This window comes from Rattus norvegicus, chromosome 1, assembly GCF_036323735.1.
Source record: "Rattus norvegicus strain BN/NHsdMcwi chromosome 1, GRCr8, whole genome shotgun sequence".
Taxonomy (NCBI): domain Eukaryota; kingdom Metazoa; phylum Chordata; class Mammalia; order Rodentia; family Muridae; genus Rattus; species Rattus norvegicus.
Genome location: NC_086019.1, coordinates 55,195,288 through 55,223,197, shown reverse-complemented (window position 1 = coordinate 55,223,197; position 27,910 = coordinate 55,195,288). Strand labels below are relative to the sequence as shown.

The 27,910-nt window shown below is 45.6% G+C and overlaps 1 protein-coding gene and 1 non-coding gene across 2 annotated transcripts in view; one reads left to right on the top strand and one right to left on the bottom strand.

The window, feature by feature from the left end:
• Positions 1–27,910, bottom strand: part of Rps6ka2 (ribosomal protein S6 kinase A2) — a 275,284-nt gene that overhangs the window by 231,074 nt on the left and 16,300 nt on the right. The gene's annotated exons all lie outside the window — the stretch shown is intronic.
• LOC120093055 (small Cajal body-specific RNA 3) lies at positions 27,260–27,374 on the top strand. Its single transcript, XR_005500205.1, has one exon. It is a non-coding gene; the product is annotated as a small Cajal body-specific RNA 3 (non-coding RNA).

Sequence of the window (27,910 nt, the reverse complement as noted above, 5' to 3'; positions counted from 1 at the left end):
AGAGCTGGGGACTGAACCCAGGGCCTTATGCTTGCTAGGCAAGCGCTCTACCACTGAGCTAAATCCCCAACCCCTTGAGTTGAGATTCTAACACTAGCCTCACATGCATGAGGCCCCAGTACATTCCCAGCCCTGAAGTCAAACAGATGGTAGGTACACATGTGACCGACTCCCATGTGACTCAGCAATGTCCCCACTTAGGAAGTGCCCAGATTACCCAACACAAGTTAACTGAGCAGCTAGTGCAGTAGTCAGATCATGCTGTGTGGAGTTCCTCATTGTCTGCATTACTGTGTCCAACTCGCAATTCACTGTTCTCCACGCCCTGGGCCACTTGGTAGGATGTACTAGGGGTGATGTACTGTGCTGGTAAGGGACACTGGAGCCCCACCCCTTAGCAAGGATACAGCAAGAAAATGGATCTGACTTGTTCTGGACTCAAGCTAAACGTATGTGGGCCTCTCAGACTTCTCGCCAACTCAGAGTGGCAGGCCTAGGCCTTCTGTGAGTTTTTGTGAATCTGTAACAGCAGCGTGGTTCAAGCTGAAGCTCAACATGACAGTTGGTCTTGTACTAGAAACGTGTCTGAGTCACTTGGAAGACACACACACACACACACACACACACACACACACACACACACAAAGCTCCAAACAGCCACCACATAAAGCCAGGCCCAGGAGGCACACTAAGGAAGAGGGAGGTGCCTAAACTGTCCTCATAAACCGAGCCTAAGATCATCCACCGTGGGTGGATCTGTCCAAACGCCTCATCTGAGGTAAGAATTCCAGAGGAGAGCAACGCTAAAGAGAATACAAGCTAAGTACAATATCACAAAAGATGCAGTAACATAAATGAAATCAGGATAAAAAGAAGAAAGCCAAACCATTTTCCACAAACCATTTCCACAAGTGTTCTCTCTCGCTTAAGGGAGTCAAGATAATGTGGGCCTGGGCCTCAGCAATCCCAGTGTTCTAATCAGCCAGTCTGCCCGGTAGAGTCTTTAACACCGGTGTGGACTTTCCTGGGAGCGTCAATTCACAGAAGAAAAAGCACATTGAAGGTTAAAGGATATCATAAAGTCCAGGTAAGCCATAGAGCAGAACAATACACTCATAACCTACACCAAAAAGAAGGGGATGAGAGCGTGTGTGGCCTCCTCAGAGAGCCACAGCCCTGGTCCCTGCAAGCAGAAGCAGGTACAAACAGCATGCAGTGTGGCTGGAGAGGATCTGGAGAGTGAGGCTGAAACACACTGCACTCTGACTTTCTTGATGTCCCAGCCTGAACACCAGAAGCCAATAACATGTCTCCCGACCTGCTAAACATTTTGTGACGGTCCCCCTGGGTTAATAAGCAATTGAGCTTTTAGGAGTCCTTGGGGAGCCTTGCAGGTGGTAGGAGGTTAGGGGCTTGGTGTAAACTATCAGGCAGGTTCTGAGTCACACTTTCAGGAATGGTGTGGACCCTCAGCACCAGAAAGGTGAGAGCAACTAGGAGAAAGGATAACAGATCCCAGGCCTAGATGAGTGGGATTCCTCCCTGAATCTCCTGGGACTGTAGATCAGAGGTAAAAAACGGTCCTATACCCCAACAGGAGCGTGGTGCTGGGACCCGTGTGGGGACTACCTTCATGTCAGACTCAACCTCATAAACCAGGCAGCGTGGCAATGACAGAGTTCACTCAGGAGATGTGTCTTCTCCTGCCCCTTCTGGTTAACCATGGTCCTTTGATCCCCAGGGAGGGAACTACTATGTCCATGTGGCTGGGTCATGGACTACAGATGCTGAGCCAAACATCTGTTGGGATGTTGCTGTGAGGTGGTTGTTGGGTGTTGTCTGAATTGAGGTGACTTATTTCTGTAATGAGATACCATGACCAAAGCGACTTTGGGAGGAAAAGGTTTATTTGACTTACACTTCCTTTTTTTTTTTTTTTTTGAGCTGAGGACCGAACCCAGGGCCTTGTGCTTGCAAGGCAAGCGCTTTACCACTGAGCTAAATCCCCAACCCTGACTTACACTTCCATTTTTCTGTTCACTATCAAAGGACGTCAGGACACGGCAGGAACCAGAGGTAGGAGCTGATGCAGAGATGTAGAGGAGAAGCCATGGGGGATGGGGGTGGGATGCTTACTGGCTTGTTCTCCATGGCTTGCACAGCCTGCTTTCTTTTAGAACCTAGAACCACCAGGAATGGCCCCACTCACCCACTCACAATGGCCTGGGCCCTCCCACATCAATCACTCACTAAGAAAGTGCCCTACAGGCTGATCGTCTGGAGGATATTTCTCAACTGAGGCTCCTTCCTCTCCAGTGGCTCTAGCTTGTGTCAGGTTGCTTAACATTTAAAGCAGCATTGCTGAGTAATAAAGCTGGCCTTCCACAGTGTAGTGGCCTCATCTCCTAACCACCTAATGACCTTAAAAGACCTCTGCGAGGTGAGAAGCCTGTCTCCAGACAGCCTTTGGGCTAACGTCTTGACTCCTGTCTAGGATGTTCTGTCTGTGGCTCTGCCCTACAGAGTTTAGACTCATACTCCTCTGTGGGCCAATTCCTAAAACAAACATGTCTGATATCTACAGAGCTATATGCACACAGCTCCAGACACTGCACTCGTATCCCTCGCTTGCTGCCGCTTCCAAGCACCTCCTGTTGGCTAAGCTTCCAATTCAGGAGAACCTGAGTTGCACATCATTTTGCCTGGGAGAGCATCTCCATCTCAGCTCCTGCCAGCCTATTCTGGCTTCTTGACCAGGGAGTATGGGAAATGGGCCAGTTGTGCAAACTGGCAGGACCTGATGGGTCTCCCTTACCGATGTCTCCTGTATTCTGACCTAGGCGTGTGTCTATTACTGTCAGATTGCTAGAGAGAAGACGGTCCTGGCAGAGGACCAAATGGATGTGATCAAGGAAGGGGTTACCGCAGGAATGTAAGCAAACTCCTTGGGAGATCCCCTCCTGCCCCCCATGACAGGCCCAGGAGACAGAAAAAGGCTACTGTGAAAGGGGGCAGGGGCCGGAGAGCCCACTCACTGTTGCTTTCAGGGATACAGGGAGGAAACTTCCCACCAGTCTCTGTTACACAACCTCTCAGGCAAGGAAACCCATGGCCTCTGAACCCCACAGGCCTCCTGGTATCCTAACACAGGGCCTCCCAGCCCAGCCCAGGGCGAGATGAAACACTATGGAGGAGCAGAGCAAGGCACACTGCCTGGAAACTGGGCATGTGCTCAACCACTCAAGTTGTCAGCTGACAGGACTTTCCAAATGAGTTTTTGTAATGATCAGCAGCTGATTCTGGGCATTCACTTGGAAGGAGCTCAAAAAAAAAAAAAAAAAAAAAAAAAAAAGAGTCATCAAGTGACATCATCAGAGCAAAGCTCTTTTCATTCCCATCTTTCCCACCATCTCTCCATGGCTGTTTATGAGACACACTTCTGCTCGTGATGTCTGAAAACCAGAGGAAGTGGTGCAGAGCCCTGTTGAACAGAGCAGACCCTCCACCGACCCACGAGCACCCACATCGCCATGAGTAGCCAGCTCCTGACCAACCATTTTATTATGCTCATGTATTATCAATCAAAGAGTGAAACTAATCAGCTATATGCTAACAATGGTTATACTTTAAATGGAGAGCAGAGCATTACATTTAAAATGGAACTTCAGTTCAGAAAGATCCTTTACTGCGTGGTGTAGGAAGGTAATTGATGCAGTGCTCTGAGGGAGCCAGGAAGGGAGGGAAGAGGGAGACCCTATTGTCTGGCTCAGCTTCCCCAAGGGGGGTGAACAGAATAGGAATCCAAGCTAAAGGGAAGACTGACAACATCATTTTGCATTCTCAGGAAAAAAAAAACACACTTTTTGGTGTATTTTTGAAGAGGTTTGGCAAGCCTATCTAATCACCATGGAAACCTTAAGCAGTGCCAGGAGTTTTATTGTAAAATACCAGGATGTTTACATGCTGAGAAATACAGCACTTCCCTGTGAAGCCCTAACAGGAGCCTTGAGAGAGCACTTTTTAAGCTGTTTGTTTCTGCTGTAAAGGAGGCCTGTGGGTCCAGGAGAATGGGCATCTCAACTCATCAGAGCAGGTCCTCAGCAGTTCTTGAGAGATATTTAGAGCCAATGACTCATAGGGACCGGGCAAGTAAGCCATAGGCAAGGATCCATAAAGGCCTGGACACACTTAGAGGCCATCTGCCCTGGCCCAGAGGCAGGTCCTGGAGTTCCATAATAACCTCTGGCCTCCACAACCTGCTCTCCAAGGCCAGATGCTGGGGCAGAGCTTGTGACTAAAGAGAAAGACGGTCATATGGCAGCCTAGGTGCACAGGTCTAGAGTTCCTCGTGAGGTTCTAAACCCCAGATAATACAGTAATGAGGGTACTGGAGGAGGGAATTTTGGGATTGGAAGTCTAATAAAAGGAAGGCCTCAGAGAACAAGCAAGGTCCTCCTGGCACACGAGGACACAGAGTTTGGACACCATCCCTTTGACCTTGACAGTCAGCCTCTGATCTGCGAAAAATCATGTCTGCTTTTGTAAAACACGAAGTCTGAGATGTTTTGTTATAGCGGCAGGAACAAACTCAGCAGGAAGAATGAGAAATCAGTCAAATTACACTTGTAAGTGTCCAAATAATGGGTACTAGTCCCAGTGTGCCACGTCAGGAGGCCAACTGTTTGAGAGGTGATCCAGTTGTGAGAAACGGAGAGCCAGAAGTGGGAATTAAAGCCCCAGAGAACTTCAGTCTTGTTCCAGGCAAGGTTGAGACAAAAGTTTCTATCTCTGAACTAGGGACAGAGTACACAGGACTCCTCCCTGCGCACATCTAGACTCCAGCACTGAGGGCTAAGTCTCTGGTGTTCATGGGCCACCAAGCCCACTGCAGTTTGTCACAGAGTCCAAGTAGGCCAAGCCCCTTGGCATTTCTTTACCCTCGATTCAGTTGCTTGCCCAAATTAAAGCTTGATTTTGTGAGACGTGGGAAGCATGTCTTCAGTTTGTCCTGCAACTACAAAGAAAATTAATAATGTCAAACGGCTGAATGACAGCTTCCCGTTTCAGCTTTTGCAGTAGGCAGGCCATAAATCAGGAAGATGCCTGCTCCAGGGCGGCAGTGGGATCTAGACCAGTATAAGAGAGGCAACAGAGAGAGGGCAAAGCTGAGAAACTCTCTAGGCAATCAGGAACTCAGTCTCTGTGGAACTGAGACAATAAAGAAACACCATTATGGCATTAGCACTTCTGTAAATGGTTTTCCTGAAAATGTACTGATGTTTTGTTACCATTTATTTGATGAAGCTTGCAAGCAAATCATAAACCATGAAGGCAGTTCTCCATGAAGGAAGGAGACACTGCCTGGAGGAGCAAGGGAAAGTAAAAAAAGGAAGAAAAAGTCATATCACTCCTGATAAGTCAAATTTTAGTCATTTTATTGTATTCAATTTTTAAAGTTTAAAGGTATTTTATTTATTTAAAAAAATCATATGTGGAGGCTCCTTCCCATGGCACATCCAAGCCCTCCATACAACCACATCCTTCTTCATGGTCTACACCAGTGAATCTGTCTGATCCACCCTTTCATGCACTCTTTCTAGACGTTATATCTTTGGTTCTCAACTTGTGGGTCGTGACCTCTTGGGGGGCGTCACATATCAGTTACTTGCATTAGCAAAATTACAGTATGAAGTTGCAATGAGATGATTTTATGATTGGGGATTGCCACCCACGAGGAGCTGTACTAAAGGGTCACAGTGTTAGGAAGGTTGAGAACCGCTGCTCTAGATCTATCCAGACTTGAACCAGGATGCTCATCTTGCACACTAGACCAGTCCCCTGTATCCACCTGACTTCATCCCACTGAAGAGATCTCCAACCTTCAAGTCCAACTTGACCAACACATCCTCTCCTCTGTCCCAACCTGTTCTGTCCACCTTAGACACAGAATGAACTGAAGAAGTCCACATGCTCAGACCTCATTGCAAAGTGCAAACAATATGAAAGATCAAACTAGTACCTTCTCTCCAAAGCCCACCTGTAGATATGGTTGTGGAAGAGAATGACCTGGATGAGCCCAGGGCACAGATCTTAAAGGAACATTCACAAAATTCAAAGACTTCAAGGAGTGTTGAGGTTTGGTCTGTTGCTGTGTGTTATAATGCTAAAATACTGGCCCTCAAGGCCTGGTTGCCTCCAGGGATAAGAGAATCTACACCTAGACCCAAGTGAGGCTATGTAACCCCAGCAAGTTATCCCTGATTGATGAATAAAGATGCCTACAGCCTATAGCTGTCCAGAAGAGAGATAGGCAGAGTTTGGGTTCCAGAGCTTGGGGGCTGAGGAGACCAGAGGAAAGGGAGAGGACAAGACCCCATGGGTTAGAAATCATAAAACCATGCCCCCATGGCCAGCCAATCGGAGTTAAGAGCTGCCCCGATGGAACATGGCAAGTTATAGCTCAGGGTTATCGATGCAGAAGTTAACTCTAATAGCTGAGAGGGTAGATCTCTGCCCAGCTCCAGGGCCATAGAGGCTTATTATAAATATAAAGGTCATGCGTCTTATCTGGGAACTGAGTGGTCAAAGGCAGAGCATAAACTCCCATTTGAGATTTAATAACTACTACAACAAAGGAGTCTGCGAAGACACATGGAACAGCTTAGTGCAAATAAAGAGAAGGCGCAAACACCCAAGTGGTACCCACGATTCCACACACTTTCCCCATGAGAACTCACTCAGCAAACTAGGACTAAGAGAAGGTCAGGTCTACACGATAAGAACCACATGTTAAAAAGTCACTTCCAAGATCAGACTCTGGAAAAAGCCGGTCGGGGCAAGACAAGGCTGCCCTCTCTTTCCACCTCAACTTAACATGGCTCTAGAAGCCCCAGCAAGAGCAACTAGGCAAGAAAACATAGAAGTCATTCAAAGTAGAAATCTAGTAAATTTATCTCTTGCCACGTTGTGTAATGCAAAGTATTCCACAAAAAAATATCAGAACCGAAAAACCAAATTCTGTAAAGCAGCAGTCCACAAACTCCCCAAACAGAAACCAGACACATTTCTCCATGGTAACAGTAAACAGTGTGAAAGAGAAATTAAGAAATCAATTCTACTTACAACAAGATTGAAAAAAAATAAAACACTTGGTAATTAACCAAAAATAAAAGTCATGTGTAATGAAAACTAGACGGCGTCTCTGAGGGACCTGAGGGCAACATGAATGGGGAGAAATGAACTGTGTGCACACACATGTAAAATCAATGAGATGTTGACATGGGTGACACCGAGGGTAGCTTTAACATACGTGTCTACCGAAAGGTCAAGGGCTTACTTTGCTGAAGTAGAAATATCTATGCTAAAAGTCATATGTAATCAATGGGTATCAAACAATATTAACCTAGAACAAAGCTGAGAAAATCATATGTCCTGATCCCAAAGCTTATGATTTTTACGTATTTACAACATTACATATTTACGTATTTTTTAGGTATTTATGACACTGTGGGGCTGGTAGAGAGTCAGACATATAAACCAAATTTAATCAGATATGCAAACTAGAAGTGAATCCTCACGGAAAGGGCCACATGACCTTCAACAAGGGTACCAGTCATTCCCTGGATAAAGAACGGCCTTTTCAACAGAAGGCTGGGAAAATCAAATATCCACAGTCAAACAATGGTTCTGGATCACTCTGAAAGCATCTATAAGACATAATTCAGAGTGGATTTGAGACCGGCCTTCGTTAGGGTTTCTATTGTGATAAATCACCATTAACAAAAGCAACTTGGGAAGAAAAGGTTTTTGTCAGCTTACAGCCCTGGGGTCAAGCTCCATCCTGAGAGAATCAGGCCAGGAGCTTACTTCCGGGCAGCTCAGAGGCAGGGAATGCAGAGGAGGTCATGGAGGAGTGCTACTTACTGGCCTGCTCCTGAGGGCTTGCTCAACTTGGTTTCTCATACCCCCGCCCCTACCCCCACAAGATGACCTGCCCAGGGCTATCACCATCCCCAGTGAGCTAGGCCCACCCACATCAATCATTAATCAAGACAACACACTATAGACTTCCCTACAGGCAAATCTCAGGGAGACATTTTTCTCGACTGAGAATTTTCTACCCAAATGACTCTAGCTTGTCTCAAGCTGGCATAAAACCACCAGCATAAGGGCTAAATGTAAAGCCCAAAGCTATAAAATCCCTATGGGACAATGGGCGGCAACAGACTTGGCAACAGTTTCTGGGATATATCAGGAAAAGCAAGATATCAGGCGTCAAAAGGGAAACACCAGTAAATCCGACTTCGCGGATGTCACAAGCATCAAAAGATGCTGCCAGCAGTAAAGAGTCAACCTGCAGAGTAGGAGTGAGCATTTGCCAGCCGTTTATCTAGTGAAGGAGTAATAGCAAGAGTATATAAAGAGTAGGAACACAATGGTAAAAGTAAATTAAATTGAAAACATGCAAAGGAACTGAGCTGTCATCTCTACAAATGGCCAACAAACTTTTTAAAAAATCCAAGTCGGTAGTGAGCCATTGCCTTACACCTATCAAAATAGCAACCCCACAGAGATAATATCAAATGTTGGCGAAATGGAGAAAGACCAGAACCCTGAGAACCATTGTTAGAAGTACAAATGGTACGGCTGCTGTGGACTCCGTATGGTGTCTAAAGAAGATTAAAATGAAATGGCCAATCTGGGTCTATACTCAGGAACAGGAAGTGGTCTCAAAGAGACATTTATAAGAACCACTATTCATAAGAGTTACCATGGCGACGCAGGTCTGGGCCTACAGCTCAGGGCTAGAGTGCTTGCCACCGCAAGAGAGGCCCCGGGTGCACTCCAAGTACTGGAGGATTTGTGGAAACAAAGCAAATGTCTGTTGACAAACAGATACCCAAAAGGTGTGTTAGACATACACTGAGTGTTATTCAGCCTTCGGGGAAGAACATTCTGACAGATGCTACAACAGGTGTGGCCTTTTAAGGCAGCATTTTAAAGGAAAACCAGACACGAAAAGAAAGCTGGTATATGAACTCATTTCTACACCGGGTAGTAATCAAACCGTGTCGAAAGCCAGGAAGTAGAAGGGAGGTGTTTGGCCTGCTGGCAGGGAGAGCGGGAAGTCAGGGTAGTAGATCCAGAGTCCCAGTGCTGAAAAGGTCTGTCATAGGTGGCAATGGCCGAGAAACAGCATGAACTTACTTAATGACACCAAGCTGCACACTTTAAAATGGTTCACACCATCTATCCATGTTTATTATACAATGGTAAAAATTGGGAGTAGAGGCTAGAGAATTGGTTCAGCAGTTAAGAGCGCTCAGTCTGTCTTCTGGAGGACACAGGTTCGATTCCCAGAACCTAAATGATCGCTCACAACCATGTGTAACTACATTCCTAGGGGATCCAGTGCCCTCTTCTGGCCTCTTTGGGCTCTGTACACAACATGCAGCACATACATACATACATACATACATACATACATACATACATACATGCAAGAAGAACACCCACATGTATACTTTTCTTAAATGAGGAAATCCACCCCATCCAGTGGCTTCTCTACAATATTGAGAGTTGACAAGAATAGATCTGGGATTAACAAAATAGAGGTTGTGAAGGCTGCGCTATACTAATGGTCATGTGGGGACCTTCCCGTGGCATCGCTCAGCCTGCTCATTGCTTTAGAGCTTGCACATTACTGGTTCACCCAAACCCCAGCCTCCCCGCTCAGGACGGCTGGTGCACAGTGTAAGTAGAGGGGGAGGACTTGTGAAAACAATTGTTCCTGACACACCTGAGTCTCAGTGCCCCTTCTCCTGGGAGGCGCTCCCCTAGCAGATCCAATTTAGCCACAGTCACACAATGCCGCAGGTGTCAATCCAATCCCGCTGCCGCCAGCGACGGTTTCTCCTGTGGGAACAGCAACTACCTCACACCTCAGGAGTGGCAAGTCAGAGAAGGCCTGTATTTGAGCTGTTCTATCACCCATGCACCTCCAAGGAAAGACAATGTGGCTACAATCTGTGACAACTTTAAAGCTGGTATAAAGTCATGACTTTGGGACCCAACACAAGTTCACCCACAGCCACTCACTAGAACTTCACTATAACTCAAAACTGTGAGATTTCAAGGTCACTCTAGGACATCTACGGAGGCCAAAAATTCTGTTCCTTAACACCCCTATCCCCTGCTGAGATTGAACCTGGGGAGTCTCTGCCTGGATGTTTCTGGTCACATTATAAGAAGCATCCTCTTCACCATCTACTTAGAACCAGGCACTTTGATGTTTTTATGTTTTCAGTTGATTTCCTTCTCAAAGTAGCCCTGATCCAAGTGTCAAAAGTGTGGCTTCTGTCCCTAAGTACAGAGAGCATGAACACATGCTAGAGAAGCTTCAGTCAGCACAAGGAAAAGCTAGTGCATTGGACACGGGTACTACACACACACACACACACACACACACACACACACACACACAGAGAGAGAGAGAGAGAGAGAGAGAGAGAGAGAGAGAGAGAGAGAGAGAGAGAGAACAAGGCTGTCTTGGCTGACCAGCACTATTGTGACCAGACACAAGGAGAAATGGTGTAGTCATCACTGTTTCAGATTTGTGACAATTGTACACAGATAACTATGATATGCAGGGCAATAGGCTGAACCCACCAATCTTAGGGCTTCTTCTCATTTGGAAACGTATCTGTGGGTCAACCCACGTGGCTTACAGAATTTGACCCCTCAGAGCTACAAACAGATCCCAAGCTCACCATAAAGTGGTTATAAAATAAACACTTCTAAACAGCTCAGTGTGCATTAGATCAGGCAAAGAAGGTCATACTGTGTGCCTCACTTAATGTGACTACATACAGCTGCATGCAGGCAGCTTCCTTGCTTCTGCTAATGAGGTCTTAGCTGCCACAGTGCAAGCCTCTCTCTCTTCTGAGGTCACCAACAATGACAAGTCTCATCCAGCATTCACACGGGAAGAACAAACTCTTGTCCCTGGTGTGTCTCCCTGTTGAATATGCTTGGCCCTAGGAGTGGCACATTAGGAAGTGTGGCCTCATTGGAGTAGGTGTGTTACTGTGGGTGTGGGCTTTAAGACCCTCATCCTAGCTCCTGGGAGCCTCCTAGCAACTTTCAGATGAAGATGTAGAACCCTCAGCTCCTCCAGCACCATGCCTGCCTGGATGCTGCCACGCTCCCACTTTGATGATAATGAACTGAACCTCTGAACCTGTAAGCCCCAATTAAATGTTGTCCTTATGAAAGTTCCTTGGTCATGGTGTCTATTCACAGCAGTAAAACCCCAACTAAGATGCTCCCACAGTCACACATAGTAAGGGCTGGCCACAAACCCACCCCTGGATGGCCAACTTCTAATTCTTTTCATATCTATATGACCCACACAGGGATCATAGTGGCAGAAGGAGCCATATTGGTGGTAGGCTCACAGTGACAGAATACTTGCTTGTCCCCATAAAATAATTGTGTGTGCTGTAAGTTCAGAGACAATAGCTAGCCTACCTGGAACTGTGCTATGCTTGCATCAGGAGGATGAAGAGCCTGTACTGAGAGGCAGCCATTGCCCACTGCCTGTGAGCTAACACCACTGGCCCCAGCACCCAAACTCAGACAGTGTTTGTGAACTTAGAAAAACAACATTCTAAGCATGCTACAATCTTTAAAAGGTGCTTTAAATGTACCAGAATTATTTTTAATCCTTTGACCACAAGAAGACATGCCCTAAACCTTTCAGAGTAACGCACGAACAGATTTTGGTAAATCTGAGTGCAGCCAGGATTCTACTTCAGTTCTACAGGGAGGAAAGAAAAGTCATGTCTAGTTACCTGCTCCTTACAATCCAACTACCTAGACAGTTCCTGGAATAACAGTTCTCATAAATTAAAATTCACTTAACAAGAGAATTACATTAAGCATAATGCAATCTTTTTCTAGTGGCTCCAGAGTCCTCTAAAAATATTTCAGAGCCTCATCAGGATGGTAATTACAAGGCTGAACAATGGGTGCCAAGTGCAGGAGCGACTCTGAGATTAGTGGAGGGAATATCTTATAAAACCTTGGAGGTGGCACCTGTATGTAACCCCAGTGCTCCGGAGGTGAAGGAAGAGACTCAGAAGTTCCAGGTCATCCTCAGCTACATAGTGAGTTTTGGGCTAGCCTGGTATACACGAGATCTTCTCCTGTTTCAACAAACGAAAACTCAATCAGAACAAAACAAGACTCTTGCTGTGTTCACACAGTCCTTGAAAGAAGAGTGAGAGAAAGCCTGCAATGTGTGGCCGCTTGTCCTCCAACACAGCCCCTGCGGTGCAGGGGACCGTACAAGGCACACAGCACAAGGTCTGAGGCAGCCCTACTGCACCTCTCTCCCATGCACGGAAGAAATCCTCTTCTGGGATGCTGGTGTTTGACCCGGGCCTCCCTCCCCGCACACCAAGCTGTGAATGCCTGTGAAACCCCACAAGTCACTTCCGGACCCCTCTTCCTTTGCAGCTTCACAGCTCCTTCATGAGTAGCGGGAGCTAAAACCCGAAAAATTTTAAGAGAAACTAGTTCTCGTGTTTTGTTTTTGTTTTGTTTCAGTTTTCCTGTCTTCTAATGACCTCAGGGGCATCTCTGCTCATCAGCTTTGCATCTTTGCAGCAGAACCAGTGAGAAAGAAGCGAAGGACCGCTGGACAAGTCGTAAACGATGACGTTCTCACTGAAAACTAAACGGTGCCAAGATAATTCCTATAAAAGTCAGGAACTCTCCGTCTCCGATGGAAAATAACTAGCAACTCAGAGCAAGAGGCCTCTGGGCTTTATTTCCAGACAAATCAACTAACACGGATTAGATTTTCAGATCCCTCTGAAGATTCCACTTCTCAGTGCTGTCTAGTTCCAGGGGGTGAGAGATACCTGTGTCTTCCCTACCCCAGATCCTGCCTATCAGAAATCCTCCCAGATATCTCCTGTATAATTCAGGACATTGCTGTGTCATAAACTACAAATGCTGGTGAGCGAGGGCTGCACTTACAGGGGGGACATGCACCCTTGGTGGGAGGACCAGGAACCCCACAGCAGGAAGGCCTGACTTCCACTTCTGTCCTTGCCCCTTCTGGCCTTGCCTGGGATGGCTACCTTCACACAGTGCTTTCCAGGAACAGACAGCAACAAATCTGATTATGTCCAGCTCTTAATGATAAGAAATTCACTTTACATCTGGAATTTCGTTTTCCAAGTTCATTTGTGATATATCTCACTGGTTTCTTAAGGCTACCATGGCAAAGAATCACAAACTAAGTTGTTTAAAATGAGAGAAATACCTTCCTGAGTTTCTGGAAGCCAGAAGTCTGAAATGAGGGTGTCTGCAGATTGTGCTCCCTTGGAAACCTGAAAGAGAACTCTTCCTTGCCTCTGGCAGTCTTGGGGGTAACTAACAGCCCCAAGTGATCCTCACAGGACTTGCTTTCCACATACCTGCCTGCCGGTGTCTCTTCTAAGGATGCCAGGTACACTCAGCTAGAACCTGCCCTAAGGGGTACTTATCTCAGTGAGATCCATAATGACTCTGTCTTAGTTAAGTTTTTACTGCTGTGAACAGACACCATGACCAAGGCAACTCTTTTTTTTTTTTTTAAGATTATGTATAGAGTTCTGCCTGCATATACACTTGCACACCAGAAGAGGGCATTGGATCCTATTACAGACAGTTGTGAGCTACCATGTGGTTGCTAGGAAACTCAGGACCTTTGGAGGAGCAGCCAGTGCTCTTAACCTCTAAACCATCTCTCCATCCCCCAAGGCAACTCTTATAAGGACAACATTTAATTGGGGCTGGCTTCCAGGGTCAGAGGTTCAGTCCATTATCATCAAGGCAGGAGCATGGCAGCATCCAGGCAGGCATGGTGCAGGAGGAGCTGAGAGTTCTACATCTTCATCTGAAGGCTGCTAGCAGATACTGGCTTCCAGGCAGCTAGTCTGCGGGTCTTAAAGCCCACACCCACAGTGACACACCTACTCCAACAGAGCCACACTTTCTAATAGTGCCACTCCCTGGGCCAACCCAACACAAACCATCCCAGACAGCATTTCCAAATAGAGTCATGATCATAGCCACAGATACTGGGGTAAGACTCCCCAAACTTCTTTTTGAGGTACACAAATCAAATGCAAGGTATAACACAAGAAAATCTGCTTTTGCTATAATAAAAAACCTTCAGACTTTTTTTCCTGAGTGAGTGTGTCAAGCTTTAGTTGAATGCAGAATGCGCTGCATCGGGAGAGCATTGGAAAGACATTATTTATTTCATCTTCCTCCAGTACAGGAATTCTGAAGCTTCCAGTTCACAAACCATGTTTGCCCAAATGTTTTTTTTTTCTTAACAAGATTAAAGGTATACAGATAAATGAAACTAGATATAAACCGAACATCTGCTGACAAATCATAAAGAAATTTCATTTAAAACAATTCTTTGATTTGGATATATTTACTAAAGAGGAAAGCAGATTTTCGTACTAGAATCAGATTGCTTATTTGTTTTTATTTGAAGGATTAAACCCTGAGTGAGTGACACAGCAGGATGTGCGACATCCACAGTGTTTTTCAGCTGATCAGTGTTTTGGTTTTATTGGTATAATCATCAATGTTCAAGATGCTACTTTGCATAAACATGTGGTACAACACGGTGGATGTTTGCTTAGAGCTGTTTCAGAAATGGCTGGAAAGTCTAGCCTGTTCCCAAGCCAAAATTTAATGACTTTTTAAAAAATAAAACTCAGGCCAACAACTCAAACAGCAATTGTTACAGTTTTTGGTTTGCTTTTGTCTTTTGTTTCTGAGACAAGGTCTTATGTAACCCAGGCTAGCTTTGAACTTCCTATGTAGCAGAGGGTAGCCCTCAACTATTGATACTCGTACTTCCACACCCCCCCCAGTACTTGAATTACAGACTTGTACCACCATATCTACCCTGAAGTAGCAATTTTTTTTAATTTTTAAAATTTATTATTATTATTTTTTTTTAGTGTAGAAAGAATGAATGCTTGGAAGTCAGAGGACAACCTACAGGTGACAGTTCTCCACCTAATCTACGAATCCTAGAGATCAAACTCAGGCTTTGCAGCAAATGCTTGCTAGGACATCTTGTGTGCCCTCAAACAACAATTTTAGAAAATCAAACATTGTTACAGAAAACAATCAGAAATATATTGGTTGGATGTTCACACACTGAGGAATGGCAGTGAGATAATATTAAACATCTTGGGAACATTGTTTTTCATAATTAAACAATTCTGCTTCTCTGGGAGTTTGTAAACATAGTAGAAACAGCACAGCTCTTGATAAATACTGTGCTGAGGGGTTTCAGGCCCTGCTCCTCAGTGCTGCTTGTGGAGTGCCCAGGCACAGTGCCCAGCATGTGCTACATATCCAGAGCCAGGGCTGCAGTGAAGCCACAGGATATAGCAAGGATAAGAGATGCCACAAACACTTGGTTCATTAGACATTTGATTTCTAGTTGAGTGTTGAGACCTTTTACCATTGCCAAATTCTTCATGACCTTCCACGTTCAGTTATGAGACCCTGTATGGGGCAGTTGAAGAAGCTGAAACTACATGTACATTGGGTATTTCCTTGAGATAGTTTTGTACCTCAAAGAATAAGGATGGATGGCATCTGGCATTCTAGCAGGCATAGAGAAAATACCAAATACATATAAATGTATTGATTGTTATTGACCAACTCCATGTTTTCATCATGCATATGGTTCACCCGTATAACCATAGAATGCACTTAATATATTTAACTCATATATATAGGCTTGAGCCATAACTTGTTGCCCTAAGCTTATCTTGCTAGGATTCCATGAGAATATCACCGGGCTTTGAAAGAAGACTGTCAGGAGCAATTGTTGTTTTGTTTTGTTTTTTTAGAGACCAAGTTTTCTGTGTAGCCCTGGCTGCTCTGGAACTCCATCTGTACAGATCACATTGGCCTTGAACTCTTGAACTCGCAGAGATCTATCTGTCTCTGCCTCCTGAGTGCTGAGATGAAAGGTGTGTGTCACCCCTACCTGGCAAAAATCAGAACCCATGGTAATTAAGAGCAATTGCAAATGTTAGCTATGTCAACCAGCATAGAAAAATGTAGATATTTTTTAAAATCTCATAAAAAAACTACAAGCATGCTTTGATTTTAAGGCACAGAAGAGCAAAGATATACAACTTTTTAAATCGCCCGTGCCGTTTGCTGGCAGTAGAAGGCAGTGTCTTGGCAGCATGTGCAAATGGACGTACTCCTGGAAGGTAGGAAAGTCTTATCCCCACATTTCAGACATGCTTTTCTGGGATAGGACACAGTGAGAAGGCAGACCCTGAGGGAAGTGCTGGCACTGTCTATACACATGGGGACTATCTGCAGCCATCACTCTGTGTAACATAAAACTGTCTTATCTTTCTCGTTTTCTCTGGCTAGTATAAGGCCCCATGAAAGCTGGGGAGTTCACTTAGGATGCAGCGGCATGACAGACCCCAAGCCACCATGTGAAGGATGCTTGCCAAAACTTTAGTGGATGTGAGAGGGCAATGTCCAGTGCCCTTGGTGCACCAAGCTGCTGAGACACCGGAGGGTCTGTTTGCACTCTTGGCTTGGATACTAAATACCTTTACAGTCCAAGTGCCATGGAAACTAAGTCCAAATGAATACACTTGACAGCACAGTCTCTGGCCTTTAGCTGAAGACCCACACACATCGGTCGCCTTAAGGAACAAGCAGAAGGCAGTGTACTGGAGTCAGCTACTGGCTCTGTGGTTTCATTCCAGCACCTTCTCTAAGACGCAGCTATACTCAGTGAACATGAGCATGTCATGAGGCAATGTGGGACAAGAGAAGGACAGCAGACTGGACAGAAAGGCACAGTCAGCAATAGTTCTGGAAGAACTGCTGGTGAAAGGGGGACGGGGTGCGAGATGGGGGTTGCCCAGAGTGGCCAGCTTTTGTAAGCCTTAATGAGGGTGTCAGGACCATGGACAGAGAGCTCCACACACTTCCTTCTGCTGGGTCCTTCTACAAAGAAAAGGGGCACTAACTACCTCATAGCTGCAGGCCTATCTATCAGTAAACAGCCCGATTTAGAAAGTGCTGCTGCTGTTTCAGTCAATAGCTCCTGTAGATAAAAGTAAAGTGTAGGAGGAACTTAGCCAAGCAGGCCCAGGTGCAATGCTGGCACATGCTTTACTGATGCTTCCTCTCCAGCCAACCTAGATTCTGCTGACATGGCTAGAGACCGATGACGCTGGATCAGACAAGGGAGCGAGCCAATGAGAAAGAGACAGCACCACATCTGGCTACTTGAGAGCCAATGAGATGCTAGGAGGCAACTGGGTGTCATCCCAATGCCCCTTGGTGGACAGAGCCAGGTGCCTATGAGCTTTGTTATATGAACTATGTTTCAAAATCACAAATCCTAGTTTAAAAGTCTGCTGGATGGGACCGGAAAAATGGGTCTATGGTTAAAGATGCTTGTGCCCATTGGTCTTCCAGAGGAACCAAATTTTGCTCCCAGCAACCAGGCTGAGTGACTCACAATCACTTGTAACTCCAGTTCCATGGAATCCAATACCCTCTTCTAGTCTGTGTAGGCACCTGCAGTCATGTGCACACATCCACACACAGACACATAAGTTAAAATTAAAATAAAAAGTAAGATTTGTTAAACCACACTTTAGGAGTCTTATTCCAGCCCTTACCCATATAGCCAGATTCTGTGTATCCTCTAACGAGACCGTTTATCCTCACTGTGGAAGACCCCCATTGGCAGGGACTTTTTGTGTAGCTTTGAGTTTGTTTCAAAAATACTATATAGAAATATATCCTTACTTCTCAGGTTTTCTTTTTACATAAAAGCTGCATTACAGGTAAACATATATGAACTATGGCATGTAGCTCAGCTTTTGGTGAAAAGCTTCCAGACAAATCCAGGAAAGAGTCGGTGAGCTCTTACAGGCACCACCTTGTGTCTCAGGGTTGTGGGCCACCCACCCCAGTAAGGGAACAGATTAAATTTCAGCCAGGGATTGATGTTTTCTGCATGGCATTAGTTTCTTTCTAAGAACTGGTTGTGCAAACATCACCACAGCCATCCACACACGCCGTGTGGAAGGAGATCTCTTCAGATGCTATTAATAATGAAGAGCAGGGTGGGATGGGGGCAGACATGGTGTGGTAAAGGATGCCAGGCCTTCTCACTGAGCTTGACGTTCTGCTGGCATAGTAGCAGCATGCCTGTGTCACGAGCATCGAAGCTTTGGGACTCTAGAGTAGAGTCTTCCGGAGAATTCTCCCTTCTATGCCAGGCCGAAGAGTATTGTCTGGATCTTTTTGTACACACCAGCTCTGTAGAGCTGACCCATATAATTGACAAGACCCCCTCTTCTATTCGCCCCTGTATTCTGACCCTCCTCTTTGTAGATCTCTCTAGAAGGTCACTGCTCTTCTGGAGGCCCCACCCCTGTGTACCCAGGCCACTCCTAACCATCATTTAGATGTCTCTCCTCCTGGATGACCCCCCTACCTTCCCTCCTCAGCCTTGGGGGTTATTAGTGTTTTGCTTCAGGATGAGAATGGTGGCCAGTTCTGTAGGTTACATCATCGTGACTGATGAGCAGTCTGCTTTAAAGAACAGGGGGAAAAGACACGGTGAGAAGATACTCACGTGCCTGCCACACACAGGCTTTATTAAGTGTTCTGTGTTGTTGCAAGTCTAAGTTATGGTGTGCACTTCTTGACTCTGTAGAAGACAACCCTCCCCTGTGATGAGAAAAGATCTTCCAACATCTCAAGAAGCACTGGCGTGTCCTCACATTATGCACACACAGCGCGGGAAAGCACGATTATCTGAACATTTGCTGCAAAGAACTGTGCTCATTAAATTTTCAACTACATTTGTCATGAGAGAACACATCATCACCTCCTTACCAAAAAGTAATTAATCCATTTAGGCCCTCAATTATGTTGCTTAATTATTATGAACTAATTACTATATTAAGAATTAGTGGTTACTAGTTTGAGAACAGAATCTGTAGTCACCAGTTACCTAAGTTCCACACAAGTAACAATCAATAAGAATCACTCACAGGGGCTGGAGAGATGGCTCAGCGGTTAAGAGCACCAACTGCTCTTCCAGAGGTCCTGAGTTCAAATCCCAGCAACCACATGGTGGCTCACAACCATCTGTAATGGGATCTGATGCCCTCTTCTGGTGTGTCTGAAGACAGCTACAGTGTATCCATATACATTAAATAAATAAGTCTTTAAAAAAAAAAAGAATCACTCACAGATAAATTTTTAAACACAATTTTTAAATTGGAAGTTTATCTGCAGGATATAAGCAATAGTTTCGAGGGGATGGAGCCAGGGTAGAGGTTTCTTGTCATGAGATGTTGAACTATGCACATGGATTCATGAATTCAATCCCATCTACTCAAAAAGCTTAGGCAAGAGGACAACACTGGCTGCTTTTCTGTCAACTTGATGCAGGCTAGAGTGATCGGAGAGGAAGGAGCCTCTTTTGAGGAAATACTTCCAATGGATCCAGCTATAAGGCAAAGTGATCAATGGGGGAGGACCCAGCCCATTGTGGGTGGTCCTATCCTTGGGCTGGGCTGGTAGTTCTAGGTTCTATCAGAAAACAGACTGAGCAAGCCATGAGAAGCAAGCCGGTAAGTAGCAGTTCTCTACGGCCTCTGCATCAGCTCCTGCCTCCAGGTTCCTGTCTTGCTTGAGTTCCTGTCCTGGACCTCCTTCAATAATGAACAACAATTTGTCATGCTGCCTCATCACAGCAAAACAAAACAAACAAAAAAGCCCTACCTAAGACAGACAGTATAAGCTAAATGGCCTAATCCTATTTTGAACTAAAATACAGGGCTGGGGATATAGCTTACTGGTAAAGCACTTGCTTATACACATGAGGCCTGGTTCAATCACCAATACTATCATAAACAAAACCAAACAATAAAAACATTGGCTAAACTGGACACAAACCACCACACACAGAACACGCATCTCTTTGCTTCCATAGTCACTTCTTGAGGGCACAGACAGTCCTGGCTACCATAGCTAGGGGAGGGCAGGGGCATTGCTGGACTTCCAATGTAACATCTGACGGTGCACAACACAGCCAATGGCATAGTCATCCAGGCCAAAATGTTACTGCACGAAGGCTAAGAACCACTGTCCTCTTTTTTTTTTTTTCTTTTTTTCGGAGCTGGGGACCAAACCCAGGGCCTTGTGCTTGCTAGGCAAGCACTCTACCACTGAGCTAAATCCCCAACCCCGAACCACTGTCCTCTTAATGACTCCTTAGTTCTCTTAGCCACTGAAGGGGTACTGCTGTACATCTGTGCCCAGGGCACAGTAGACAGTCTACTTTTGTGAGGTATTAAAAGGAGATGCCTAGACACTAGCTTACCCTTCAAATCATAGTCGTCAAACTTAGCTATGACTCCCCTTTCACAGTATCTCCCAATCTCCTCTTCTGTAATGGATGTCCAGTTATAAACCTGAACACTGGCCTGCTGGCCTCTCTTGCCTTACCTTCCACACCCAATGGTGACTAAGCTTCAAATCTATCTGGATCTGTTGGGGTCCAGATCCTCTACAGTTCCTTTCTCAGGCACAAAACCTGACCCAGATGTGGATTGCAGAAAACTGCAGCCATGAAATAAGGCCTAGGAGGAAAGTTCTGGGGGTTGGGGAAGGTCACAAAGAAAAGAAAGAATGGAAGAAAGAATTCAGGGGAATCGGGCAAAGAGATGGTTTGCTCAAGGTCTGCTTGCAATGCTATCTTTAGTAGCTAATAGACAATATTTAAACAGCAATGAGAAAAATAAAAATTGTTCATTCTGAAGTGAACCCAGAGTCCTGTGTCTTTGCCCACCATTACCCTCTCTCCCAAGTCCTGGCACTGTCCCTGGCTGTGCTGGCTGTGGCACAGAACCCAGTCACCTCCTAACATCCTCATCCTCCAAGAGAACCTCCATCATTCCAGGAAGTAGGGAGTTCTCCTGATGGGTCATGTTCACTCCCAGCCTTCCCCAGCTATCTCCCGCCCACCTGCCCCACACAGTAGCCTTAAAACCTTAATGTTCACTTAGCATTTTCCACAGTATTAGGACTGTCTATCTTCCTAACCACCATCGATGTCCCGTGTTAAAATCCTAATGCCTGGTACCTCAACTTGGCATGAGTACATTTGAGCCAGGGTCTCTCAGGAATGAACAAACGGAAACGAGGGCGCAAGGTGGTCCCGATCTACTCTGTCGCTGGATTCGGGAATCTTGATGCAAAGATGCCTTGGTTTTGTGTGCTCAGAAAACTGATGGCCACCCACAAGTCAAGGAGCAAGGCCTCAAAGAAGTCAACTCCACTGGCACTTTGGCCTTGCACTTCTGGCCCCCAGAAACGTGACAATAACCTGCTTTCTGCATGGTGAGACAGATGGAAAGAAGTCACAGTCAGGGAAACCATGCTTGCTCCCCACACTTGCTTCTATCCTGTGTTTCCTCATCCATCTGTTTCAGCTCACTAAGAACTCAGCAAGAAACCACGCATTTGTCCACCCCAAGCCATGTTGGCTCACAGAGACACAGTTCTAGATAGATCAATGAGTGAGTGAATGGATGAATGAGGGGGTGAATGAATGAATGAATGAACGAACAAACGAATGCAGGTCACATATTCCCAGATCCTATAATTTTCCCAGAAGGAACCATGAAGTGGATTTTACCCCAACTTATGGAGCTGTTGGTTCTGAATTTTTCTTATGAGAGTAACAAACCTCTCTGAAGAAAATTCTCCAGTTAACGGCTGGAAAGGGAAACGGAAGACTGGGGCCATACAGCACATCACTGTTGCAATTGCAGCCCCACAGAAGTATTGGTATATTCACACCTAGCTTAAAATACAGGCTGCAGCCTATGCCACCATGGCTGTACACGTAGTCCACAACTATAGACAGATCACATTTAGATCTTGATTCAAAGTTAACTTGAAGACTTCATACTTGGTGATATTTTCTGAATTGTCGTTTTAGTGTGCATTGCAGCTATATGACAAGTGGGTGCGTGTGTTTACATGTGTGTGTTTGTGTTCTTCTTCATGTATATAGATCCTTGTCCACAAATGTCCACAGGCACTTCATGATAGGTGGGTTAAGCAAAGTTTGTGAGTAGGTCTGAGTTTGGACAACGATGACATATTGGTATGAGCCCAAACCAGCATTTGACCTGCTGCCGTTCTCCACCTGAGTAGGGACCACTGAAGCCTAAAACAGCCCACTCCATAGGTGGTGACTCTGCTATCTATGAGTCTGGGAGCCCCAGGCTATATTAGTGTAGAACTCCTCTGTGGCTATTTTTACTTAAAATAAAACTTGGATATTTAACCTTGCCTTAAGTTCAGTCCTTTTATTTGTATGTAAACATTTATGTATATGCATGCATGTGCTTTTGTGTGTGTATGCACATGCACACACTCATGCCTTTTACAATATGAAAAAAAAAATCACGTCAAAACAGCTAAAAGCCAAAATGTACTGTGCTCTGGCCTCTGCTGCCATGGTGATTCAGCCCCCACACTTCCAAGGGCACTGATCTTTTAAACACTGTGCACCCCAGACAGGCAGACCTGCTTCCCCAGACAGGAAGAGACCCTACTCCAAGGCACTCCCCTCTCTTCCTATGAATGGGGGCAGGAGCATCGTTCAGCTTCTACACCTGAAGCAATCTCCCAGAGTGCTTTCTCCCTGGTCAAAGATGTTAAAAGCCCCTTTAAAACCAGCTGCTTGAATACCTCTCTCAAAGCAGGAGAGACGAGCTATCTCCATGTGGATGGAGTCTCACAGAGACTGCTACAGGATGGAGAGACAAGGAGAGGAGGCCAGCAAACAGGAGCATGGCTGATTGTGCCCCTGATCTCTCTGCATCTAGGAGCTGATGGTTACTCCAGAAATAAAGAGATGTGAGCCCTCCCTTCCAGACAATACCAAGAATGAAGAGCTCTCTGGCCAGGCCGGCCTCATCCGCTATGGCTTGCCCTGGTCCTTGGAGACTTGCTCGGGGAGCTTGGGTGTGTCCTCACATGGTCGAGGAGTGAGCCATCTCTCTGGGTCTCTGCTGGAGGGTCACTAAGCCCACCCATGAGGCTCCGCCCTGTGACTAACTCCCTGCCTTAAAGCTTTGCCTCCCAACACCACCGGTCTCCTTGGTAATGAGAATTTCATGTCAGTTTGCAGGGTGGGGGAGAGTACCATTTAGAGCACAGTACGAATGAGGTGCCCTAGCAAGACAGAGCAGGTCCCTGTGCCTGGCTCGCCCTGTGGTCCTGCCTTTCACACCAACAATTGTGAGGAGAAAGCAAAGAGGACAGGAATAAGCCAGTCTGAAAGACTGAACCGTGCCACACTCACCAAACAGTTGTTAAAAACACTGGGCATAAATAGATGTTCTCCCTTGGCAACTTTTCTAGGTCAGTGGGTATTTTAAGCTCCTGAGGGAAGCATGTGAATTTTATTAAGTGTCTGGAATAAAAGGGGCGTAGAATATAAAATTTCCATATTTTTGTCTTCAGCTTCCAAATAAACTCCAGGTTAATGGATTTTTTTTTTAAATCTAAAACTCAATGTGGTTTTCTCGTTCTTCTGTGGAAATAGATGTCTGTGTCACTGCATATAACCCCCCAGAAGAGCATATGGGGCAATCCTATGTTCAGGCATAGAGTGCTGTGCCATACACGGGCCTGCGGAAGGTCCAGCCTTGCCTGCAGTTGACCGGCACAGCAGAGGACTCATGGATTCATTACCTACTCCCCTGGCCACAGGTAAATGCAATTTGCCTATTGCAAAAGCTTAAGTGGGTAAACGGATTTCACTGAGGATTAAAAAAAAAAAAAGCAACAACAAAAACACAAGCAAAAAAAAAAAAAAAAACCTCTCTTACTGTTGCACTTTTCTGCAATTTATAAAATCGAGCCCTGGATTGGAGCTGTACTGTCCAGGGTCCTGCAGAATCTCCCCTGAACTCTACTGAGTGCCTGCACTCAGCACCAAGCTGCGCCCCCAGCTCTGCTCTGACACCGTCTCAGGTTGAGGTAAAGACATCGGAAGAGAGAGGCAGAAGAAACTAACTCATTGCTGGTCCTCAACAAATCCACAGAGGGAAGCTAACCCTATACCACAGCACTGTGAGAAGGCTGTACTTCTGACTGTCCTGGGATTTGCATACGGATAGACATACAGACATGTCTCCTTACTCCTTGGTTTTGAGGAGCACAGTTCAAATCCTAAGCTCGCCTTCAATACAGAAGCAGGATGGAGTGATGGTAATCAGGGCCAGGGAGCGGGGAATGGATGTTGGCCAAGACACGTAGGATTACCAGACAAAGTGAGTGCATTCTAAAGATCCAACACCTGGCAACGGACTGTTGTTGGTAACACGGCTCCGTGTGCAGGAGCGTGCCAAGCAATCTTGTGCATTCTCACCACAGCAAGAATACACTGCTGGTAAGCTCGCTGTGTACGCAGGTCCTGGCACCACACCCAAGTCAGACAAAAGGATCTGTCTGTGAGGACAGTGACAACACAGAAGCTTGAGCCAGCATTCTTCAGTCTTCGTTCTCCTTAGAGAAGCTTCTTCAGGCGGGGGGGTTGCCTTAGGCCCATAGAATTCGGGAAGAACATGAAATGCACACATTTCTGACTTGGCCTTTGGAGACGCTTGGGAACGGTTTGAGGGATCATGGGAAGAGTAGCAGGGCTCCTGGCTGGTGAGGATGGAATTCGTGAGCACAGCCCAGGAGGAAGAGCACTGGTCCAGCAAGGATGAGACCTACGTGCATATGCTGGACGGGATGCTGGGCAGGAACTCCAGGCTTTGGGCAGAAGCAGGCAGGATCCCAATTCTATTGTTGGATTTACCTGAAGCAACAGATGCCAGAGGCTGACCCTGCCTTCTTATGCAGTGTGAGTGAGTTATGGAGAGACTGAGGCCTACGCTTGGAACCCCAGGTAGCACTCACTGCTCTCTGCTACACTGCCTGCTGCCCTAAACATGCCCACACGGCACATGGCTTAGAAGCCGAAGTACTATTGATGTCCTGTGTCAGATCCATGATGTCACGAGAAACCAAGCTCTCCTTGAGACGTTTCCTACATCCATCTCCTGAGAAGAGAGCGTTCACAATGTAAGAATCAGACACTGCGAGTGCCAGAAAGCTAACGACTTTTTGATAAGTGTTTGGTTTTAATGTTCAATGCCATTTACATGAGCTATGAAGGGAAACGGCATGAATTTATGAAAATTGTGAATCGCCGAGATATTGTGTAAGTGTGGTTTATGGTTTTTAAGCCCACACAATGGAATAAACTAAATGCGCATGAATTGTTGAATCAATACCGTAAGGACCAAATTTTACTTGCAGTTCTCATATTAAGATGTCATATTACAAATAGATCTTGCCAATGTATTTGAAAACATTTTGCCGCCTTATCCATTTGCCTAATTAAGATTTTCGGCACACTTTTTCTCCCATAAGAACACAGATAATCACAGGAGCGAACAGAGTGGATGCTTACTATGCTGGCATTTAGCCAACCACTGGCATGGCCTCACACCGTTTTATCCTCAGAACCATGAGACAGGTTGTTTGTGAGGGAGTGGCTGCTGGGCTCCGCATGGATACTTGGTGATTTGCATATGAAATCCCCTGTGTCCTTGAGATCATCCCTAGATCACCTAGAATACCAAAAGCACTGTGCACAGTAGATAGGCAGTTGTTAGGCTGCATGTTTTCAGGAAACTTATACCGAAATAATCTGTACATATTTGGTACAGATGTGACTTGCAGGTATTTTCAGTCCATTTTGATTGAATCCATGACGTAGAACGAGTGGATTCAGAGTCGCAAACATCTCCATAAAGGATGAAAAGGAAGCTTAGAAGAGATGAAAGGGACAGATTCGCAGTTCAGGCTCTGATCAGAGTCCATTCTATGCAGCAAAGCAGAGATGAGGCATCAGCAGTCTATGTGAATGGGGCCCAAATTGACGGAGCTCGTGACTAGGCATACGCGTTTATTATAGAGGCTTTGGAACTGTAACTTCCTAACGTTTATATTTTAGAGACGTCATTTATTTATACATACAAGACAGTTCATATCAGTTTTTAGCAGTCTCCTGTATCCCAGGCTAGTGGCCAACCTGCTATATAGCTACGGGTGACTCTGAACTTCTGTTCCCCCATCTCTACCTCTTGCATGGGAAGAGTACAGGAGTGGGCCACCAAGGCCTTGCACAGTCCAGGCAAGCACTTCACCAACTGAGCTGCATTCCCCACATCAACGAACTTAGACAAATTCATGCAGTCATGTGACCACAATGAAATGTCCTTTCTGCGTCTCTGTGACCAGTGTGTCTTCCTGCAGCCTGGACTTCACTGACAGAATGTTTGCTCTGCAGTGTCGGGACTAGCTTTTCTCTCTAAACCTGGTATTATTGCGATGACGCCACATTGCATAGACCTTTGGCTTGGTCTTTCATTTTTACAACTGGAATACAATGGTGATCTTTGCACAAGCTGATGGACATTTGAACTGACTCTGGTGTGTGTGTGTGCGTGTGTGTGTGTGTGTGTGTGTGTGTGTGTGTGCGTGTGTTGAAAAACTACTGTAAATGTCCACATAGAGGTATCTGGTGGACATTTTTAGGTCAATATTCAAGAGTAAGATTATTAAGTTCAAGGTAAGTGGATATCCATCAGGAAGGTGCATTCCAATCATTTCTCAAAGTAGCTGTGCTATTTTTGTGTTCAACCATCAAGAACAGCTTCATCTTGCCTTTGTCCACATTTAATAACATTTGACATTTAAGTTTTAGGCACCACAGTGCAACCTCATCATGTTTTTAATTTGCATTTTCTCAATTATCAATGATGTTAAGCATCATCTGTGTTCTCCTATCCTCCTCCCGTAAAATCTTCCTTCCCCTCCCCATCGATGGTCCCCGTGCAGTCTCCTGGGTTCTACGTGTACTCAAAGTCAAACATATAAATCTAAAGATCTGATACTAAAGATCCTAACAGAGTAAGAACGTAAGTCTTTCTAGGTCTGGGTTACTTCGCTCAGTATTTTGTTTTCTGGTTCTTGCCATTCACCTCCAAATCGCATCTTCCTGCTCACTTGAGTAAAATTCCACCGTGATGGAAGCCGCAGAGCCAGCCATGTAGACAAATGAGAAAAATACCTTCTGTCTGCAGAAGGCAACAGTCCCACATAAACATGAGATCTCTGTGAACTGCCGCTCTAAATACTGTTTCCTTACGATTTAGTTCAATGTCTCTGCTGGTGAGGTGGACAGATTTTAGAAGTAAGCAAAAAAGAAAATCAAGTGAAGCTACTCCTTCAACAAACCCCCCTCCAAAATTCCACCGTGTACTGATACTGTATTTCCATGGTCTAGTCATTAGTCGACAGACATCTGTTCCCATGTCCTACCTACTGTGAAGAATAGTAATTACTCAATTAATTGATAATTAATTAATATGGGCGAGCAGGCATTTCTACAGCAGGAATAGAGTCCTTTGCGTACATGGCCAGGGAGTATACCGGGTCAGACAGTAAATCCATTTCTAGTTTTCTGAGAAACTACCACACAGTCGGCCACAGCAGCTGCATCCGTTCGCGCTCCCAACAGTGCACGAGCACTCTCCATTCCCCAGGGCCACGTCAGCATTGCTTGTCTGCGTGTCTTAATCTAAGCCCTCCTGCCTGGAATACAGTGAAATCTCAAAGTGGTTTTGTGTTTCTTTAAAAGTGCTGCTCATGAATGTGCAGCTCTCCTTGCGAGAAT